Source organism: Podarcis muralis, chromosome 1, assembly GCF_964188315.1.
Source record: "Podarcis muralis chromosome 1, rPodMur119.hap1.1, whole genome shotgun sequence".
Lineage (NCBI taxonomy): Eukaryota > Metazoa > Chordata > Lepidosauria > Squamata > Lacertidae > Podarcis > Podarcis muralis.
In genome coordinates this window covers 114,289,779-114,312,784 of record NC_135655.1, presented here as the reverse complement: position 1 = coordinate 114,312,784, position 23,006 = coordinate 114,289,779, and positions in this window count along the sequence as shown.

The following is a 23,006-nucleotide window of genomic DNA, read 5'->3' as shown; positions in this document are numbered from 1 at the left end:
TGCACCCATGTGAATATATGGCTCCAGGCCTTCATTTCAGACTCTGTAGCTTAGACAGACTGTGCTCACAGGAGTTTGATATCTGCAGGCAGTGACTTGCAAATGGGGGATTACACAGCTGCAGAGAACATTCAAGCTGCAATCTCAAAAACACTCCAGAAGCAATGGCTGTGCATGGGAGCACTAATGTGAGCTGTGCCAAAACCTGTCCTCCAATTTTTCAAAAGTTTTCTTCGCCCTACGAAAGAGGCTTTCATATTTTCCTTATTCTTAGGAGGCCTTAGAATTTCAATAGCATTTTAATAGGGGCAGGGTTGATTTTATCTCATTGCTTCAAGGAGGCTGGGGGTGGCAGGCTTCTAACCCTCTTTCTGTTAAACATTTGTGCAGCGCTCCACAGCCTCCCCAGCTGCCCGACCTTCCTGATCTGAGGGGGGCGGGGAAACAATTGCCGGAGTTGCCAAAACTGGGCTATAACTGAAGGGAGACTTGGAAGGCTGGCTACTGGGCATCTGAGATTGGTACACTGACAGATTTTACCCTGAGAAACCCCATTAAAACTTTCTGTCCTTATTTTTTTAACGGTAAAAATACTTCACTTTTAAAAACATCAACAACCAGCTCTCAGGTGCATTGACATGCATACCCTCTGAATTCTCACTGGAAAATCCCAATAAAGGATGTAATGAGATTTTCAGCAAATGTCAGCACCCTGGGAGGCTGCAGAAGGTGCTTTGCAGAATAAAAGAAGTAGGAATTTTGGGGGGAGCTCCTGACTGCCTTCCGTTTTTCCTACTTTGTATCGCTGCCTGTTTTATGCTAGAGCGGCATTTTAAAAATTGAATTAGCTGGCTTTTAGTCAGGCAGGAGAGTGAATTTTAATATCTGATAGAGTAAATCTCTAAGGCTTTACTGGGTATGGGGCACTCTTTGGTCACACAACATAGGTTTGGCTTGCGGGATCTTGGGAGTGTCCTTTTGGCTTGGCATGAGGTTCTGGCAGTGCCATGGTGTGCTTGTGAAGAAGAAGAAGGAGGAGGAGGAGGAGGAGGAGGAGTTTGGATTTGATATCACTACCCGAAGGAGTCTCAAAGCAGCTAACATTCTCCTTTCCCTTCCTCCCCCACAACAAACACTCTGTGAGGTGAGTGGGGCTGAGAGACTTCAGAGAAGCGTGACTAGCCCAAGGTCACCCAGCAGCTGCATGTGGAGGAGCAGAGACACGAACCCGGTTCACCAGATTACGAGTCCACCGCTCTTAACCTCTACACCACACTGGCTCTCTGTGAAGTTCGCATAGCCTTCCAATCCTTGCTGTGGGGCTACAGGACGAGCCCGCAGACCTGCCCAGGAGAGGGGAGGGAGACAATCTCTCCTGCCTTAGGGAACTTACCTGCCCAGACTATATTTTGTTTCTGTTAATCTAGCTGATTAAATTTTGAAGAGCCTCCAAGCTGTTATATTTTAAATAGATATAGCCCTCGTTTGTTTCACCAAGCGATGGTTTCTGGAGTCTTCTTTGAAGCTCTGCTGGCAATAGATGTATGTGTTACACAATGCTTGCCCCAGGTGCTCAGATGATATCGGATCCATTCTCTCAGTAATCATTACCACAGCCCTGTCAACTAAAACAGGATCGTGACTCCCATAGCAAAGGGTTCATCTGTATGGGAGAGTGGAGAATTTGGAAGGAGTGATGTGGAATGAATCTGGCTGAGACTGTGCTCATGGAAGGTGTGTCTCTATTTACACTGTGTGCTACTGTGGGGAGTGAGCATCACCTCGCTTACCTTAAAAACCATCAGGGTTTTTCAATCATGCTTGGCAATTACTTGAACCACCTCACAAGGTTTTGCATGTACGTGCCAGATATGATCGCAAAACCCAGATGGGAGATCCCCTCCCATCTGCTTGCCACATCCCCAATATGTCTTCATGAACGGAGACTTTCCCTCAACCATCTAAGGGAGGAAACTGATGTACCTGCAGAGATCAATGTGTCTGATCTATTTTTGAACCCCCCCCATCCCCACCCCCACAAGTGCCCAACATATTTATCTCCTCCAACCTTTGTCTGATACCTTATTTTAGATAAAGTATGACCATGGTTAGGGGGACGCGGGTGGCGCTGTGGATTAAACCACAGAGCCTTGTTAGGACTTGCTGATCAGAAGGTCAGCGGTTCGAATCCCCACGACGGGGTGAGCTCCTGTTGCTCAGTCCCTGCTCCTGCCAACCTAGCAGTTCAAAAGCACGTCAAAGTGCAAGTAAAATAAATAGGTACCACTCAGGCGGGAAGGTAAATGGTGTTTCCGTGTGCTGCTTTGGTTTGCCAGAAGGGGCTTAGTCATGCTGGCCACATGACCCAGAAGCTGTACGCCGGCTCCCTCAGCCAATAAAGCGAAATGAGCGCCGCAACCCCAGAGTCGGCCACGACTGGACCTAATGGTCAGGGGTCCCTTTACCTTTACATGACCATGGTTATCTACGTTGGGGTAATTTCTAGAAAAGACTACTGAAACGCATGGTGTGTAACCTTCAAGTTACTTCAGAAATTGCATTAGGTCCAGACAGAGCTGCTGCAGGAAGCAGCTGGATGAAACACTAGCTCTTAAAGTTTCAGTGGCTACCAGCCTGTCTCTGAGCACAATTAAAAGCGCTGCTTTTAGCCTTTAAGCCCTACATAGCTGGCTGGGATCCAGTCTGCCTACAAACACTCAGATCTGCTCGAGTGTTAAGAGGATCTTCTCTAGAAGCCCCTCAGCCCTTTTAAGATGAGGAGTGTCATGAGATGATTTGGCCACTAGACTGGACATAGTTGGAATCAGGAGCATCCCGACTGCTCTCTTCTTTTAGATAAACATCCTTGCTGACCTTCTTGGCTGGGGTTTCCTATAAGCCATGGGTGGTCTGGACATAGTTTGTTGGTCCTCCTCTCCAGCCTGGTCCTGCCCAGATTCTTCACCACCTCCTCCTGTGCCCTACCACCCCTCTATCTGCAGAACAAGCACAATTCAGACCAAATTAAACAGGCCTTCCATAATAATGCCCAGTTGAAGTTACTTTATCATGAACATTCTGCATCAGAATTAACGTGGGAACAACTGAAAAAATGTAGCCTCAATATGCGTCCACCTGTGGAATGCCTTTTTTGGTCCTCTTTGCTGATATCCTGGAGTTGCCTGAGAATTAATCCCCTGGATGACTTTGTCAGAATGCTGGTATCTTCCAAAAATACCAGAAATGCTACACATTTTCTAAATTATTATTTCTTTTCATGGGAAGATTTACAGCCTGCCTGTTGCTAACCGTCTGGTATGAATGTACGCAGAAAGAATGCCCCAAACTGTATCAACTTGTACGATACCGCAATACAGTATGTTCAAAGACTTAATCCTTTATCTGTTTAAAAAACACACACACAAGAGAGGAGAGACTGTAAGCGGGTGCATGGATGGCAAAAGGTGTATTTGAAAATTCAATTCTTCTTCTTAATTGAGGTTAAATTAAAAATTAATTGAGGTTAAATTAAAAATTAAAAACCTAATTTCCAACCAACGAAGACATGGGAAAACCAAAGCACACAGGAACTAAGGGGGGGGGGGGGAATCACACTGGTTTCACTGGAGGGAGCCAGACCTGAGCACTACGCAAGAGACTACAGTAAGCCCGCAACTTGCGCTCATTTAACTTGTGTGCGTTCAGATTTATGCATGTGGCAAAAAATTAAAAAGGGTGGAAAGCATTCCAGGGGAAATGATACTGGCAAGCCCACCTGCCAATGGTTTTTTTACTATATGCGATTTGGTTTTAGGTTTGATTCCCGGAACATAACCCCTGCATAAGTTGTGGGCCTCCTGTTCTGGATCACAGCTCAAGCCAGCAAATTAGATGATTAAGAGCGTAGTAAATCTCACGCTTGTTAAGACCAGGATCCACAGAAGCTACAATCCACTCACCTGGGAGTAAGTTCCATTGCATGCAATAGAGCTTACTTTCGAGTAGACATGGTTAGGATTGCACCATTTGTCCAGTCTACTAATGGTCAGTTAAATGCTTCTGGAAGCACCCAGACAGGCTAGGAAGATGACAGGCATATCTTAGGTTCCATTTAGGTATCTTAGCTAATAGATGTTAACAAGGCTGTAGTGCTGCTGTTCAAGATTCCACCCAATTCCTTCACCTGTCATTTTCTGCCCTCCCCTCTAAAGGCATTCAGTATTCCGTGACAACTGAGCATGCTCAGACCTCATTGCGTTATTTTTCATTGTAGGTTGGTTGTTTTTTTCATAAAGGTTTCGGGTACTTTTGCAAACCTCAGGGTCTTCCCGAGTCTGCTGATACCTCCCTCTTGAGAGCGGATGGTGACCCTTTTGGCTACATAAGCAACAGCACTCAAAGGATTAGAAAGAGACCTCTCTGCAACCAATCAGATAGAAAGTCATTCCTTCACTAATTCAGAACTTGAATCAGATTTAGGCAACGCCAGTCTCTACCTTCATGTCCTTTTATGGATTAAGCAAATGGAATCCATTTTTTAAAAAAGAAGCAGCAATTTGCAGGCTTTACATATAATTCCTGAAGCTTCTAAATTCCTAGAGCTACAAAGAAACAATGGTGTATAATAATTAGTCTTTCATTTGGTTTAGCTGAGATCCACAATTTTGTTGGCTCAGTTCAATAACCTGTTAAACCGGTGTTCTATTAAACTGTTTGAGAACTGAGATCAAAGGGTTTAAAATCACATTAAATCCAAGCACTCCAGCTCTCAATCAGTACAATGCAAATACTAAATCTAGAAGCATATAGGCCCTAACTAATTATAGAAGATTGACAGTACACACTTACCTGGGAGTAAAGGTCATTGAACTCAACAAAGTTTACTTCTGTACACAGGCTTGCACTGTAACTAATGGATTACATGTTTTAAAATACTCTTCCTTCTGCAACTTTATAATTACCCTGGAGAAAAAAGGCTTTGCAAACAACTAAAAATAAGTAGGAAAATGAGCTTTTATTATTATTATTATTCCAAAAGAAAATGCGGTCTGAAGGTATGCCGTTGATGCTGTCTGTTCAGATGCCTTGGTTAAACTGCTATGATCTGGAAAGATACGAAGCAATTAAGTTACTGCAAAAATATATGAATGGGCTCTTCCAGATTCGAAAGGGAGGGAATGAAATTCTAAGCAGTCTTGTAAGAAGGAAAAGCACAATGTGCTGTAGATACTAGGCAAAAGTCGCTGTTTAGTGGAAACCTATTCTTGGGTTCCATGATCACTGCAGATCATGAAATTAAAAGACTCCTGCTTCTTGGGAGAAAAGCAATGACAAACCTAGACAGCATCTTAAAAAGCAGAGACATCACCTCGCCGACAAAGGTCCGTACAGTTAAAGCTATGGTTTTCTCAGTAGTTATATATAGAATTGAGAGCTGGACCATAAAGAAGGCTGATCGCCAAAGAATAGTTGCTTTTGAATTATGGTGCTGGAGGAGAATCTTGAGAGTCCCATGGACTGCAAGAAGATCAAACCTATCCATTCTGAAGGAAATCAGCCCTGAGTGCTCCCTGGAAGGACAGATCCTGAAGCTGAGGCTCCAATACTTTGGCCACCTCATGAGAAGAGAAGACTCCCTGGAAAAGACCCTGATGTTGGGAAAGATGGAGGGCACAAGGAGAAGGGGACGACAAAGGATGAGATGGTTGGTTCCACTGTGGGAGGCAGTGGAAGACAGGAGGGCCTGGCGTGCTCTGGTCCATGGGGTCACGAAGAGTCGGACATGACTAAACAACTAAACAACAACAAAATTCCCCAATGAAGGGTTGGAGATGTCACTCCCTACAGCAACATTTTCTTCCTCCTGTATTACATGTGCCTCTTTGTTCGGACCCTAACTAGATTGATATGGTCAATAGTATATTTAGATTTGTAACATGTTTGGTGCATTTCCCAGTGCTGTTGAACAAAACAACAACCTCTAATAACAGGATTCAGAGACACTTTTCACTCTGCTACATATATCTTTCACCGTTCCTGAAGATCAGTCTTTCAGCTTCCTGTATTGTATCTTTACACATTTGAACTGAGAATGTATCAAGGTCTTTTGCCACTGACTGTTATTGTTTAAACTGGGGGATTGCAGAGAAATTTGCTTAGGGAATCCACAGCATTGGGTAACCCAAACACCCTGCATATTAAAGAGAAATTCCCAGCTACATGGAGGCCAAACTCTTCCCTCCAATACAAAACAAAGACATCTTGCATTGATGAATTGCATTTACAAGTGTAAGAGGTCCCTTCGGCAAAAATGCAACTGCCATATAGCTGATGTTAAACAATTTGTTTGAGGAACTTAAACAGTAACTCAAATCCATTAATTGTGCATGGAACAGTTGTCAGATCTAGAAAACTGGAAAAAAATTATAATAGTTTAAACTAAGTAATGCATCAGTATGTCAGCTTTCAAGCAGATTTCTTATCCAAAATGAAGAGACATCACATTACTCCTGCTTTAATGGTTGGGTTTTTAATCAGTTTATAAAATAAATGCATTCATCTATCTTTGTTCTAAAGTTCTATATGTTTATGTAGAACTTTGTCAAAGTTCAGTGACTTTCCATGTCTGTAAATCCCTAGGATGTTAGTGAGACTTCCTTTGATATAGTATGTTTAGGACTGGAGTGTTAACTGTACTGTTCTACTGCTTCCAGCATAAATATTATTATAGGCAGTCAGTTACAGCTTGTAGTCTACTAAGTATGATATGAAAATAATGGCTTGAAATATCCATTATTTGGAATGCCCTTTTACATAGAACAATATATTCAGTTACAGTGTCATAGGAAATAAGATGTGTCTTTTAAAATGTTTCCTTTTGAAAATAATCAAGCAGTCTTAGAATGTGATCTGTACCCCAGTCCTAGGTACAGTCACTTAGAAGTAAAGCATATTGGCTATTTCCTTTCCAAAAAACATTTTTGGAACAGGGCACTGGACATTAATTACTGGATACTGCCTTACTCTAAAGCAGTCCTGTCACAATTCAAGTACATGAATTGTGGCTTGCGAGTATGGCTATTAAACCTGTATTAAAGTTTTTTTAAAAATCAAGCTTATTTCTTATTCCATTCAATAAATATGTCCACAGCAGCATTGTTTCAATAAGAAGGGAGCAGAAAATGAGGCTTGACAAAAGATGTAATAAAAAATACAGAAGGTGTACTATTTACCAGAGCTCTAAAGTTCCAATCGTATGTAAATCAACTCAGAAGTAAGTCTCACTTAGTTCCATCACACTAACTCTGTCCCAAGTAAGTTTCTATAGGAGTGGCAACTTACAATAATAATATAGAAAAAAACACTTATGTGCATTAAAGTTAGAATCCTATTCACATTTCCTTGGGACTGAACACCATTTAACTCAACAGGAGTAAATAGATGCCATATCCAGTTGCATATTGCCAAAAGTCACCATGCCTGTATTATTTGCTCTCCTCTTCCTTAACACTTGCTTATTTTTATGATGGGCCTCTTAAACAAATTTGCACTCATGAAACAATGGAGCTGGGCGCACGCTTTAAAAATCTACCCAGGCTAAATTAATTGTACAGAAGTAGCCTTCTCTGAAAATAGTTCCCTGTTTGCCTCCGATTTCCTTAGGTGACTTCTGTTCCACACATGCTTGTCGAAACACAGCCTGGATCATTGCCTTGGGCTCAGCAAATGTTCTCAGGCCACATTTCGTCTTCTAAAAGAACCGCTTAATGCGTTTGCTTTCATGATGGCACACATTGATGGCTTAAAAAACCCACAACTGAGTGCATTTGGAATGCCTGTTTAGCATGGTAAAGAACTATCTGCGTGCTATCGATGGGGCTTACGCCTAGAGAAAAGCACGTGTATATATAGGATTGCAGCCTAAAGGCTTTCCATGGGTCGGTGTGGGTTTCGTGTTGCCTGGCCTTGAACATCACCCTCCTTCCATGAAAGACAGATGGGAGTCCGCTGGCAATAGGAAGCTTCCTCTGTCCGTGCAGAAATGCGCATTCCTGCCTCTCCCCCATCCCCCGATATGTGGAACGTCCTCGTGGGGACGCGCGCGCTTCCTTTCTGGCGAGAATTAAAGGGCAGAAAAGAGAAGGCAAGGACCCAACGAGCGAAAGGGATATCCTGCAAGAGACGAGCTGTCCCCTTGGGCGCTGCCTCCCCTCGGGGTTCCTGTTTGCCTGCGCCAGCGGCCTGCTCTGCCGGGCCTGGACGTGCCGCAGCTCCGCTCCGAGGTGCGGCGCGGGCGAGGCACACAATCGGAGGATATGCGGGCAGGAAGCGCCGCGGATCCCCGGGAGGCGCGCTCCTATCGCCCCCGACGTGAAATGGGCACCTTTGGCCCAGCGCAGAAGAGGCGGGCGGGCAGGCAGGGCTCCGCACGGATTTCCGACGGCTGCTTCCCTTTCGATCCGCTGCCAGGCCCGCAGGAGCCAAACCCCCCCCCAACTCCCTGGAGATTTGGGGAACGGGCCAGAGCCATGGGGCGCGGGGTTAGTTATTATTACATAGAAGGGCTGTCGTCGTTCCCCACCCAGCCCCACTTGGAAACTGCAGTTGCGCCAGCTCGGTCCGTAGAGCGTGAGACACTTAATCGTGGGTTCGAGTCCCGCGCTGGGCAAAAGAGGCCTGCCTTGCAGAGGGTTGGTCTAGATGACCCTTGAGCCCCCCCCCAACTCTACAATTCTAGGATTACTGGCGCGCAAGGACACCCCGCCCCCCCCCCGCTGCCCGTCTTTGACCCAGAGTCCCATTATAGAAGGATTCCAATTCCTGATCGTGCAAAAGTAGAGGTGCGCGCGCGCACACACATTTTATTGTGTGTGCGTATGTATGTATATATAAATATGCATATATAAAATATGTAATATACAATACACATGTTTATGCATAATGCAAATGCACACTGTGTGTAGTTGCAGGCATACCAGATCCCTATGGCTAAAGCTGCTATTTTATGCCCAGTTCTTGGTGAGGCAGCAACCCCACTGGATTACATAGGATTTGTTCTTTCTTCTTTTTAAAACGTTTCTTAACCGCCCTACATCGAAAAGATTCCAAGGCGGTCTACAAAACTGCGATCCCTTCAAACCAAGAAGCGATGTCAAACTGCAGCAAAACATTTGCTTCCCAGTAAGCATGCATCAAATGAATCGGGCTTTGGAGTTCCTCCCCCCTCCCCACGCACCCCCATCCACATTTGCGTGTTTACTCGGAAGTAAGGTCTGCCTTGAGGTGAGTGGGACTCCCTCCCAAACAAGCTCGCGCGTGGCTGCGTTCAGCGGAGTTTTATTCCTCCCTTCCCAAAATGGTACATAGGATCTCATATTAGTTTTTCTCATCTGCACCGCAGCTTTCATTGCCCCCGAGCCTATGCATGTATGGCAGGGAAGAAAACGGAGGGGGAGCCTTATTAGTCCCAAATTTTCTGTGGACAACCGCGGGGTGGGGTGGGGAAATGTATCACAAACTCCCTCTATGCCACCTTATTGGCCTCTCACCACTGTGCCCCACAACCCTCTCTTGCTGGATCAAAAGCAAACCGAAAGCATTCCAAACTTACTTGGGCTGGATTATCCTCGCTAGTGGTGCACTGGGTTTTAGGAACGCCAAAGGATGGGTGCTGCTGCTTGAAGACCACCCCCCACCCAACCCCCCACATTAAAAATCAGAGAATCATTGTGGGTCGCCTCCTCTCTCATTCCCTCTGTCTCTGCACCAGGAGTTCAAGTTGCGTGAGAAGCGTGGAAGCGTGTGGGGACTTGCTTGCCGCGCGCTTTTTCCCAGGAGGAAGAGGCTGTGCATATATTGCATTGTTTTCTGCACTTCTTCTCCCCCCCCCCCTCCTTTCAGTTTGCAAGGAACCGGGGCGGGGGAGAGACGAGAGGCAATTTCTTTAAGGTGGGGGAGTGGCGGCATTCTTTTTGATGTATAGGATTATTTCGGTGCGAAGTTATGATTCCCCGGCCTCTGCAAGGAGCATGCAGATATTCTTAGTCGCACAGCGCACCCTCGTGGACAGCCGGCCCTTCCTTTGCCATTATTTCTTCGGGCAGCCAGCAATATATTATTTCTCAGCCAAGTATCGACAGCTTCAAGAACACAGATGACCTTAGAACCCTCCTCCTTAACCTGCATATTTAGTCAAATTCTCCTTCCCCAATAAAAAGAAAGAATCTCCATCAGATAAATCCCCATGGCTCATATTCGTTTGCAATGCGATTATTTCCCTAGCTTTCAAACCTCCAGACTGTTTCTTTCTATTTCTTTCTTTCTCTCTCTCTCTATTACATGCTAATTTAATTTTACTATGGACGATATTTTCAGCATTTGCTGAGGACAGTAAATTTCGTAGTTTATGTTATTTCACTTTTTATGACTTTTTAACACTTAATAAAATTTTATTAGAGCACTTTTGTGTTTACAAGGCCACAAAACTCTTGGCAGGTTGTCAGAAGTCCTTTTTATTATGATCCCACTGATATACGGCGAGTAATGAAATAATCATGTCCAGAAATGTATCAAAGGCCAGAGGGATTATCCAATTTAATAGCTGTACAGATGCGCCATGAAAGATATGGACACCCAGAGCATCAACAGGCTGAGACTTCTTGCACGCAGGACGGTGATGGCGCAGGCCTGGTTAATTTCTGCCCCGGTTCCTGCTGAGTCTCTTGCTGTTCGTGCAGGTTGGAAGTTGAGTCACGTGACTCTGGGATCTTTCAGTATTTTATTTTATTTTTAAATCGTTTTATGTAATGTTTTCGGCATGTGGCTTTTTCAAAGCGCACTTTCTCTCTCTTTTTGCCTCGGCCTTTTCACCGTTCATCCTTTCCGTCTGCTTTTGCAACATTTTGCAGTGGTCCTATGGGAGATTCAGCCAGGGAGGCTCAAGGGCAATTCAAGTTGTAGTTCTGTTCTGGTTCTTTGCAACACCGGTTCTAAAAAAGACCAGGAACGAGGCCATGTGCATTCCATTTACACAGTGATCTTGTTTCATCCAGGCCCTTCTGCCGTGTGCTTTCAGCTCTCTCCAGCCTGAGCTACTGCAGCTGTTCCTAAGGTCATTTCCTTTTATTTTAAATAATTGTCCGTTTAACACATGTCGCTCGACTCATTCTTGTGTCAAAAGGAGAAACGGCTCTATTTCCTGACACTGAAAGCAAGGTGGGCAGCTTTGTTTTAGCGTTAAATGTGCTCCGTTGAGGTCTGCTGTTTCCTAAAAACATGTCAAAAAAGGGAGGGAGGAGGGAAACCAAGTTTACCCCCACTTCTTCCTGCCACTATTTTCTCTCTGACGTGCTTTGTTCGACATTTTTAGTTGCACCTATGTGGAGGGTTTTGAAAATAATTTTATTCATTCACATGTTGCTAATATTGCATATCCTCCAACATTTTTCTGATCAAAATAGGAACATCCTACTTCACAGCAGCAGCAGCAGCAACAACAACAAATTTATTATTTATACCCCACTCATCTAACTGGGTTGCCCCAGCCTCTCTGGGCAGCTTCCAACATATATAAAAACGTACTAAATATTAAACATTAAAAAAATTCCCTATACAGGGCTGCCTTCAGATGTGCTCTAAAGATTGTACAGCTACTTATATTCTTGGTTCGGGAGTCGCATAACTCCATACCATCCAACATTTCTCCGATGAAAATAGGGACATCGTAAGGAAAAGCAGGACATTACAGGATCAAATCAGAAGCCAGGACGGCTTCTGTAAATCCGGGACAGTCCCTGGAAAACAGGGACACTTGGAGGGTCTGTTATTGTTTACTTTATTCATTCATATGCTGATAATACCCCCTATGGAACTTGCAAATTGTGCCTGACATAGATGTCAGACCCTCAAAAACCGGGTACTTTAAAACAAGAAAGTAGCCCATTTTCATGCCTTTTCAGATTGGCTTTGCCCAACTAGGTGTCCCTTGGACACGGTTGGACTACAACTCCCATCATCCCTGACCACTGGCCCTGCTGGCTAGAGATGCTTGGAGCTGGAGGCCACCTAACATCTGGAGGGCATCAGCTTGGGGGAGGCTGGTCTATACGAAGGTCACATGACATGAGTATGACTCATATGAGTCCTGCTATTTGGACCTCACCCTGGTATGAGTCTGTAAACCAGTCCTGTGCTTGCCTTCCAAGATGTAGGAACAGGGGACTTGTTTTCCACTGGATCATTAGACACACAACTCTCCAAACTATGATGCCAAACTCCCTATGAAGATCTGGGCACTCAGTATGGGAAAGGGGAAAGCTTTTGCTGGTTGCTCCCAGCCCAGTTTGGGAAAAGCTGAAAAAGCCAACTCATGTTTTCATGTTCTCAGCCACTGCGATGGAAGTGACAGCACAGGCAGATGAAGCATTGCCTGGAATGTTTTTTTTTTTTTTTATTTGGCCATTTCCCCATTTTTGGAGAGAAGATCTTATTCCAGGGCTTGGAGAAAACAAAAGCACCCCGAACTCTATATTGCCTGCAAGAACTGGAGGAAGTTGAGACATTGTTCATACCTTTGAAGCACATTTAATACATATTTGAAACTCATGGCTTCCTCAAAATAATCCTAAGGACTATAGTTTGCCCCTCACAGAGCTACAATTCCCAGCACCCTTAACAAACTACAGCTCCCAGGGTTCTTTGGGGAAAGCCATGCGCTCTAAATGTATGTGACCATTACAGTACTTTCTCAATGAGCAAAGCAGCGATGTGTTGGAGAGAAGGGAAGCAGCGGAAGTTTTTATGTGATATTAATTATATATAATTATACCCCATTTTTTTCTGCCTCTTAGAACCACAAAGTGCTTTACAACACAGAAACCATGCGCAAAGCCAATAAAATGCGTAAAACTACCAACAATAAATAATAAGCTACTAAACAAGAAGAGGCATAAATTATAAAGACACAAAAAGCCTCTGTAGTGAGCGCCACGGTCTAAAAGCAGACTGAGCGCCATCGTTGTGGTTTTAACTGTGTACATGATCATCTCAACAACAGCCAGAGAACCATTTGGGCAGCCTAAAAACATAGTCACTAAGTCAGTCAATAAACAAACACATTAGACTAAAGGTAGACGGTGTGTTATGGCCCACAAAGCAAGCTTCACGGTGAAGCAGGGATCAGAACTGAGACCTCCACAATCCAAATACAATACTGTAGGATACTGCTATTTTTAAAACAAAAGGAGTGGGGTGAGATTGAACCTCCTTTTGCCCTGGCTGTGTAGAGTCGCAGACCCTCCAAGTGTGTCTGTTTTCCAGGGATAGTCCCAGATTTACAGAAGCCATCCCGCTTTCTGGTTTGATCCCAGAATGTCCGCTTTTCCTTAGGACATCCCTATTTTCATTGGAGAAATGTTGGAGGGTCTGGAGTTATGTGACCCCCCGAGTCAAGGAGATAAGTAACATTACAACCTTTAGAAGACGTCTGAAGGTATCTGTGTAGGGAAGTTCTTTAATGTTTAATGTTTTATTATTATTTTGTATTTGTTGGAAGCTGCCCAGACTGACTGGGGCAATCCAGTGAGATAGCTGGGGTATTACTATTACTGTGGTTGTTGTTGTTGCTGCTGCTGCTGTTGTTATGGACACCCCTATTTTCACTGGAGAAATATTGGAGGGTATGGATTGTCAAATATCTGGAACCCAAGACCTTTCATACTCGAGGGAGGCATCATCTCACTGTCTTTCATCCTATCCTTCAGGAACTGCTCAAGCCAAGGAAGAACTTCTACAGAAAGATGGATGGTCAACAAAAAGAGGACTGAGAGCCTATGAACCTCTGCTATGGAGAACTGGGGTCCTCTTCTCCTCTGTAGGGTCAGCTGCCACTAGCGCAATCTGGCACTCTGGACTTTATGGGTTGGTCCATCAGGGTCTGACATGCCTTTGAGCTATGGGCACAGGACTTGACGGCGTTTCGTGGGCACAGACCTGCAGTCAGTGTACACACGTGAATTTCGTTGACTTCCAGAGCTTTCTGTCTGAGCAATCAGGTGCAGGGCAAGAGCTACGGCCCTTTCTTTGTTCCATCCATCCCCAATTGTCCTGTGAAATTGTCCGAGTGAAATAGGAGAAGCCAAAAGCGTGACCCTTGGCTCTCCCTGTGGAGTTTGTTCTGATCTAGGAAAAATGCCAGCAATTCAGTGAAATGCCTCTCCCTCCCATTCTTGCTGCCGTCGATGGATTTGGCATCATGTCCTGGACATGGAACTCCCAGTGACGTCAATGGAAACGGGAGTTCTCTGTACGGGCCGAATGCCAACTGTGTGACAGGAAACATTTGCTGTGGGGGTGGAGAGCACAATATGTATCTCTCTATTCCCCCCCCCTTTTTCCTTCTAAAAAAAGTATTCATGGTATCCATCAGATCTCACATACTTATGTATTGCCCTTTATTTTTTAACTCCATGCTTTCCCAAAACTGAGCCAAATCCATACAAAGAGTCTTAAGTGGCCATATCAGTGCATAGACAGAAGAAGGTTCTATTTTCATGTAAACACAGTGGCAAAAGTGGACAAACTTTTATCCAATTGTTAAAGAGCTGGGGAGATATATGTGGAGAAAATCAAAATCTTACAATGGAATTATTTAAGAGGATGTCTTCCTCGCCCTTCCATTGCAGAAATAGTGCTCCGAGTGGCTTAGAGCAATTTTAAAATCACAAAACACATTAGAAAAGCTAGCAGCAGAATAAAATGGTAAAAGCAGCCTATGAGGCCAGTGAATCAGGCCAGAACTACTGTGTTCTCCTTATTCTATTGTCTAGTAACCTCTAGGTTCAGCAACTGCAACATGTTATGCATGGGGCTGCCTCTGAAGATGGTTCAGCTGGTGCAAAATTCAGCAGCCAGGTTGCTCACCGGGGCCAGACGACTTGAGCATATCACACCTATCCTGGCCTGACTGCACTGACTGCTAATCAGTTTCCGGGCCCAATTCAAAGTGCTGGTTTTGACCTTTAAGACCATAAGCATCTCAGGACTGCAATACCTCAAGGACTGCCTCTCCCCATATGATGCAACCTGGATCCTGTGATCATCATCTGAGGCCCTTCTTTATGTGCATTCTCTGCAAGAGGCCTGGAGGACAGCAATCCTGTGAACCATCCTGAGACCTGCGGGTATAGGGTGGTATAAAGGTAAAGGTAAAGGGACCCCCAACCATTAGGTCCAGTCGTGACCGACTCTGGGGTTACAGCGCTCATCTCACTTTATTGGCCAAGGGAGCTGGTGTACAGCTTCCGGGTCATGTGGCCAGCATGACTAAGCCGCTTCTGGAGAACCAGAGCAGTGCACGGAAACGCTGTTTACCTTCACGCCAGAGTGGTACCTATTTATCTACTTGCTCTTTGACGTGCTTTCGAACTGCTAGGTTGGCAGGAACAGGGACCGAGCAACAGGAGCTCACCCCGTCGCGGGGATTCGAACCACCGACCTTCTGATCGGCAAGTCCTAGGCTCTGTAGTTTTACCCACAGTGCCACCCACATCCCATAGGGTGGTATACAAATAATAATAATAGCAACAACATGAGAGCAGGTCTTTTCCGCAGTGGCTGCCTGGAGGAGGCTTGCCTGACACCTTCATTACATGTCTTTAGGCACCAGGCAAAGACATTCGTCTTCTCCTAGGCCTGTGGTATGTTATTGTCTTTGCTTGTTACTACGTTATGCATTTTTGTGTTTTTATATTGTTAACTGCCCTGTGAACCTCTGATGAATGGCAGTCTAGAAACTTTAAGAAATAATTAATAAATATACTGTGTAAGTTCCCTGGGGCAGATATCTATCTTTTCAATGAGGGGATAAAGTGCCATGCCCGAGAATGGTCCTGTTTAAACAAACAAAATGCTGGTGATCCTCAGGATCCCTTCCAATGCCACAATTCTATGGTTCTAAACTAGTGGCTGTGTAGATTCACAAATTCCCATTGAAAAACGCTCCTAAAGCTAGAAGCAGGTTTAAATTTGCCCACACAAACAATGGCATCTTGATGGGCTGTTGCCAACCAGTCCGAATTTCTTCCTTTCCGATGAGCTATGTGTGCATTGGTTGGCCAATGCTCCTCTCGTCCTCCGACATCTGGCAGGGGGATGTGGCGAACCACACACCACGAAGGAGTGGGCTATCATGGGAAGTTCTGATAAGTAGACACTGATGGGTGGAAATGAACTGTCTGGAAAGAGGGGCTCTAGGAGGGTTCAGCATGAGCCATGGGGAGGGTTCAGTGTCCCTCACTCCCCCAGCCCCTTTCTTTTAAAACCAGACCCTTCCCTCCTCCTCTTTCTCTATAACTACACTTAAAAGGTAAAGGTAAAGGTACCCCTGCCCGTACGGGCCAGTCTTGACAGACTCTAGGGTTGTGCGCCCATCTCACTCAAGAGGCCGGGGGCCAGCGCTGTCCGAAGACACTTCTGGGTCACGTGGCCAGTGTGACAAGCTGCATCTGGCGAGCCAGCGCAGCACACAGAAACGCCGTTTACCTTCCCGCTGGTAAGCGGTCCCTATTTATCTACTTGCACCCGGAGGTGCTTTCGAACTGCTAGGTTGGCAGGCACTGGGACCGAGCAACGGGAGCGCACCCCGCCACAGGGATTCGAACCGCCGACCTTTCGATCGGCAAGTCCTAGGCGCTGAGGCTTTAACCCACAGCGCCACCTGCGTCCCATAACTACACTTACATCTTGCCAAAAAGGAGGAATTGCAACTTTAAAAATATACAGATTGCCATAGCAATGTATACATGCCCATTGAGAGGGGGGAAGCACTATCATTTCAACAGAAATACAATTGGTGGAACATGAGACTCTTAATTTGAGGGTCTTGGGGTTGAACCCTTCATTGGGCCGAAAAAAAGATTTCTGCATTGCAAGGGGTAATAATAATAATAATAATAATTTATTATTTATACCCCGCCCATCTGGCTGGGTTTCCCCAGCCACTCTGGGTGGCTTACAACAAAACACCAGAATACAATAACCTATTAAACATTAAAAGCTTCCCTAAACAGGGCTGCCTTCAGATGTCTTCTAAAAGTTTGGTGGTTATTTTTCTCTTTGACATCTGGTGGGAGGGCGTTCCACAGGGCGGGTGCCACTACCGAGAAGGCCCTCTGCCTGGTTCCCTGTAACTTGGCTTCTCGCAGCGAAGGAACTGTCAGAAGGCCCTCGGTGCTGGACCTCAGTGTACGGGCAGAACGATGGAGGTGGAGATGCTCCTTCAGGTATACTGGACCGAGGCCATTTGGACTAGATAACCCTTGTGGTCCCTTCCAACTCCACAATTCCATGATTCTGTGATTCAGTCCCATCATAGTGAGGAAAACCATATGGTTGCTCAGTCTATTTTCCAGTTGCTAACTGCAGGCGAGCAATCTCCAGGCACCTGCCACTGTGCCTGCTTAGGGTTCTTCGATCTTTAAAACAGCAGCTCCTCCAAGTGAGGATGATGCCTTCAAACTGAGGACAGTCTCCTGACAGCCCTTTGAATAGAGGGCTGCCCTCTGTCATGACCAGTTTGGCTCTGGGAGGTGCCTTATTCTCTCCTTCACACCGCTGTTGGACCTGTGTCTGTGTTGCGTACAAACACCAGCCCGAAAGATGGTTGCTGGTGGGTTGGTGGGGCTCAGAGCAAGTAGGGAAAAGCTTGAGAAACAAGATGGTTCTCTATGTGTTCTGTAGTCCTATGCAACAGGAAAGTGTTAGGAGTTATTTATATAAAAAACAAGCACAACTCATTGTGAGCACCTCTTTCTTAGCCAGTTTCTTCCCAGTGGACAGGAAATGGCGTACAGGAGCTGTTTACACTGACTACCTGCATGGCAAACGTCTCTCTTTCTCTCTCTCTCTTTCTCAAACAAATACACTCACTGATAGCTAGAGTATGGTGGTGACAAGCAACATGGGCAATGTTTCTTACACCCACTTTCCTTCCATTGGGTTATTGTATGCACAGCTTTCCTGTTGTATACAGGGGGGAAACATAACACAAAGGCTCATTGTATCAATGGATGTTGCAGCAGCCCGGTATTTCACACTTACCAACAAGTGTATTGCTACTATTATTAAAGATCTGGGGTGGCAACAAATCTCTCTCTCTCTAACTTAAACTCTCTCCATCACACACACAGCAAGCAGGTCAATCATTCAAATGACCAGGTGCTGTGTTAATTGCAACAGAAACGGCTTTGGGAGGGAATCTGGGCAAGATATCTCACATGGGCAACATGCTTTAAGTTCTTTTAAGATCATGGCTAACTGTCAGCACGCACTTCCTTCTATGGGTTGGTCCACACGTACAGTCCGTGCTTCTTTCATCCCTTGAGCACTCAGCTCAATGCATGAAGCATCTCCATCGAAAATTAGTGTGTTTGTTTTAACATGAAGCGGCACAAATGTTCTATACAGGAATGAACCAGTGATGGCTAATTCACAAACTCTTCAGTTGATGCTAAGGATATATGAATATATCTTCTTGCAAAAAAGGGGCTTCTTGGAGAGGGAAATGCTACCAGCTTTTTTTTCTTTCTTCCCCAGCACCACCCTTCTCCTGCAAGGAAGAATTCAGCACCCCCTGGACAAAGGATGGGTGAATCTGTCAATTTTTGTTTCTTTCAGTTTCTCTCTTTTTCTCCCAATCTTAAGCTCAGCTCTCCACATTTCTGCATCAATTTGCAGTTGTTGTCTTTTTTAAAAAAAAAAGTCCTCAAGAGAATTTGCCGGCATCTTAGTGTGAATTTCTCCTAATGGGCACATTTTTGTATGTGCTTGAAGGAGTTTGGGCAGACAGACTGTGTTGAATTCCACTCTAAATTTCCTTGGAACAAAGTATGTTTGGGAACCTAGTAGATTCGACTTCCAAACCATATCATTTTGAGTTTGGGTGTCATTGTCCAGTCTGGGTAGTCTGGACTTGTGCACATGGAATATTACAGAGGTGGATTTAGAGGAGTACGATACATAATGGAAGTTTCTTTATATATATAATGTTTTATTAAATTTTCTGTTTTACAATTTGAAGTACTCATTTTTACATCCTTAAGGTATCCATGACTTCCCTTCCTCTCTTTCCATGGTTCATTTTGCACAACATAAACCGCCCAGAGTAGCTGGGGAAACCCAGCCAGATGGGCGGGGTACAAATAATAATAAATAATAATAATAATAATAATAATAATAATAATAATAATAATAATTATTATTATTATTATTATTATTATTTCTGTGTGGTTCTGTGCTTTGGCAAGTGACCATAACCAAATGGCAGCTGGTACGAAATGCTTTCCTACTGGAGAAAGAGCACAAACACAGTGCAAAGAGATTGACACAAATGACCGAGGTCTGGGTGATTTAATAGGATAAACGACCACAAGGTAGGGTGCATTAAACCTGGCAGTCTAAACATGAGGCCTTCCTCTTTACTGGATGAAATGATGGAAACCAAGGAGAGATAATGCTTGTTGCAACCCTGGTCCTCCATTATTTGTTTCTGGCGTAGTAAAAAGAGGACTGGAAACAGCACTGGGGTGGTGGTGGTGTTGACTTCAGTGCTTAAAATCTTGATCAACCCCCAAACAAGCCCTCTGCCTTGCACCGGTGATTTGTGGCGTTGTTGTTTATCCAAGTTATCAGTCGCTCAGATGCCCTGTTTATTTCCAGGGGGCTTTAAGAACCCTTTACAATCTCTTGGTAGGCTTGCTGTACCAGACAGGGCAGACATCTGGCTGTCAGTTATAATTGCATCCTGCACCAGGAGTTTGTTTTTTTCCTTTAAAAAAATACTCTCTGTTCCCTTTGAACATGATGCACAACAGTTTCGAGCCATTAATGCAAGAGGCAGAGCCAGCTCATGGTTTGAGCCTAGTTTGAAGCAAAGATTTATGAGATATATGGCAGTCCAAGGGGGAAGGGGGTGCTCATTTTACAAAAGGGTAGCTGTTTGAGTCTGCCTGTGTTTTTAATGACACAACAGCTTCCTTTCTGGTCTGTGCGATGTAGTCTTTGAACACTGAAAGAAATAGTGCATCAGAAAATTATTTTCATGGTGTTGCCATGTTTACTGTTTCCTGTTGTCTTTTCTTAGAAAATCCACACCGCTGGATGAAAGGGCTTACTTTTTTAAGACTTCCGTTTTCTCCCATCTAACATGGAAGGGCTGTGATTTAAATTCAGCAGACTCCCGACAGGATATGCTACCAATTAAAAACACGAAGCCTAATTTTTGTACCAAATAATAACAAGAATCCCCTTTTTGTTATCTGGCTTAAACTGTTACTGACACCACATTAATTTCTCGGCCAGATTCCCTGATAAATCAATCGGACAAAGTCTTGCTGTTTGGACTATGAGGTGCTACAAATATTTTCCAATGTCAAGGCAGTGAATTGCCTTCTGTATTATGAGTTAAGCTCTCTCTTCAATACAGAAATATGACTTGGGCTCCTGACTCTGCTTAGAAGCAGGATTTTTTTTAAAAAAAATAAAATATATTTTTTAATACAAAAGGAAACACAGATGTTCATCCAACATACAGATCCATCATGCTAAAGAACACAATTTGACCACTATGAATCCTATAGATTTCAGTGGGGCAGAAAAGGATGTGCTTAACTCTTTCCTATTTAACTTAAGGAGATTCAAAGTTTCATTGCCTTGTGCCCTGTAAGTCAATTATTGTCTGAGCCTTTTCACCATGTATCCTTCCCCCATCAGGCTTCTGACGTACTATTAGCCTACCATGTCCAAAATTCTGCGACTATCAATTCCGCACAAAGGTTGTGAATATCTGAAAATAGTTACATTGTGTATTTGTCTGCTTTTCAGCTATACAGCAGTGAATATTGACAGTCAGTTTTAGGTGACAGCATTCACTGGCGCAACATTGCACTTCAGGGCGTTTATAAAACTTGTATGGGATTGCTAACATTTCACACATGAAAGCTGGCGATCTTTATCCAATTGTGGATATGCCATAGCCCTATTCATGTGTCCCTTCTCACACAGTTCCAGTTCCAATTGTGTGAGGAGGCGAAAGGAAGGAAATGCTCACTGGCTCTCCATCCCAGCACCACACACTTGGGTCACTGGGTCTAAGTAGATCCAGCTCCTTGCTGTAGACGTTCAGCCCTCCAGCATGTGGAAGATGATGGGGCGGTCAATGGGGAGGTAACAGTGTAGCCAGCAGACATGGTCCTGCACTCGCCATTCAGATGATTGGAATTGTGTGAATTAGAGCTATGAGGCATACATCTCTTCGAAGTGCTTCCATGCAGCTTTCAGTGTTTCCTCTGCATTATAAGCAATCTGCAGATTTTGGGCAGCCAGATTTCAAAAATTGAAACAATCCAAAATTCAGCTACCTGTTTCAGGTTCGGCTTCTTGTTCCATAATACACAAAACCAGCTTTTGCAGAATTTTGGCTCAGGAGTCCATTGCCCTGCTTCAGTGGAATCTACTCCTAGCTAGGTGCACCAATCTCAGTCTCGGCAACAAATGATGCTGTTGCCTTAATCCATATTTAGGATGCAGGATTATGAGTTCTGCTTTAATGACAGGTAGATTAATTGAAGGGGAAAAGTTGCTTCAAAGTGGAGGAAATGATGGGATTTTAAAATTATTATTTTAAGGGCTCTGCCCTGTTTTAAGCAATCTCCCCTTATTTCATATCACACACCTTTAGAACGTAAAGCCCTTGACTTATTTCCAACCACCACCATTCCTGGAACATTTCCTATTGGTTTGGGTTTGTATTTTGCACATGAATATATTTAACTGTTAAATTTGAAAGGGCTCATAGATCAAAAGATGAAGACAGTCCATCCTGTTACTAAACTTTAAACATTTCCATAGGTCTGTTGAAGTGGAATCGCTAACATTTGCGTTGTCCTCCTAGCTACCTGCAATTGTAACGAAGGCAGGTAATATCACACTTGGCAATTTTGCACCAGTGGAGAAATTGGCACTTTTTTACTAGTGCAGCAAGCCTTCAGAGTGTGCTTTGGCGGGGGGGAGACTTAGGAGTTCCTGGTGGATGTGTTTGTGTGTGAGTCCTCCTTGGGTACATTATTCAATTCATTTACACACATTTTCCACAATGCTGTGAGTGGGGAAGATCAGAGGAAAGGGGGATAGAAACTGCGGGTACTACACAAATGCACACACCCATACCAAGTGTAACACGCAGGATTCCCTTCTCCCCCATTACTAAAATCTCCCACATGCATATGATTAGGCCCTTTTCATAGACAAATGCTGCAATTTATCCACACTGGGGACTAACCACATTTCAAATCTGTAGGCTTATCCCATGGAAAATTTCCTTCTTCCGAAGCCCAAAATAGCCAGACGCACCATTCCCCAAAGTTCATCTTATTTCCAGCTTGTTTGGCCAAATACACACATTTTTACCGTTAAATAAACTGGCGCTTCCTTCATTTTGCAGCATCACAAGATCACCTGCTGGCTTGGAAGTCTGTGTCTTCTCCACAGCCTGCGCCGCCATCGTGGGGGTCGCGTTATTGTGGTTTTTAAGAGTATTTCACAGGGAGGGCCCTTTCGAGTTGAATAGCCACATTGTTCCTCTCTCAATTTCAAGGTTAATTTTTAGCCAGTGCTTTGGGCTGATGGGCATCTGAATTGCGTCCTCGTTCCCCTTTGTCTTTGGTGTGTTTGTGTGTTGAGTCTCCGTTTCATTACATCTAATGGCGAGGTGCTGCCTTTGCTGCTGCCGCCGCCATCACCAAAGATGCTCGCAGAGCCTCGTTGCAATTTGAGATTGAACGTGTGGTGTTGAAAGTCTCTTCTCCTTTACCACCATTTTACTGCTTTCCTGAGCAGATGGTAAAATGGTGGTTATGAAGCCTCTCCTGAGCGAAGGATTGCATGCATTCGGCCTGCTGTTTCACTGGCAAGAATACAGGGGTTTTTATTTCTTTCTTTTAGCCTGTCACGAG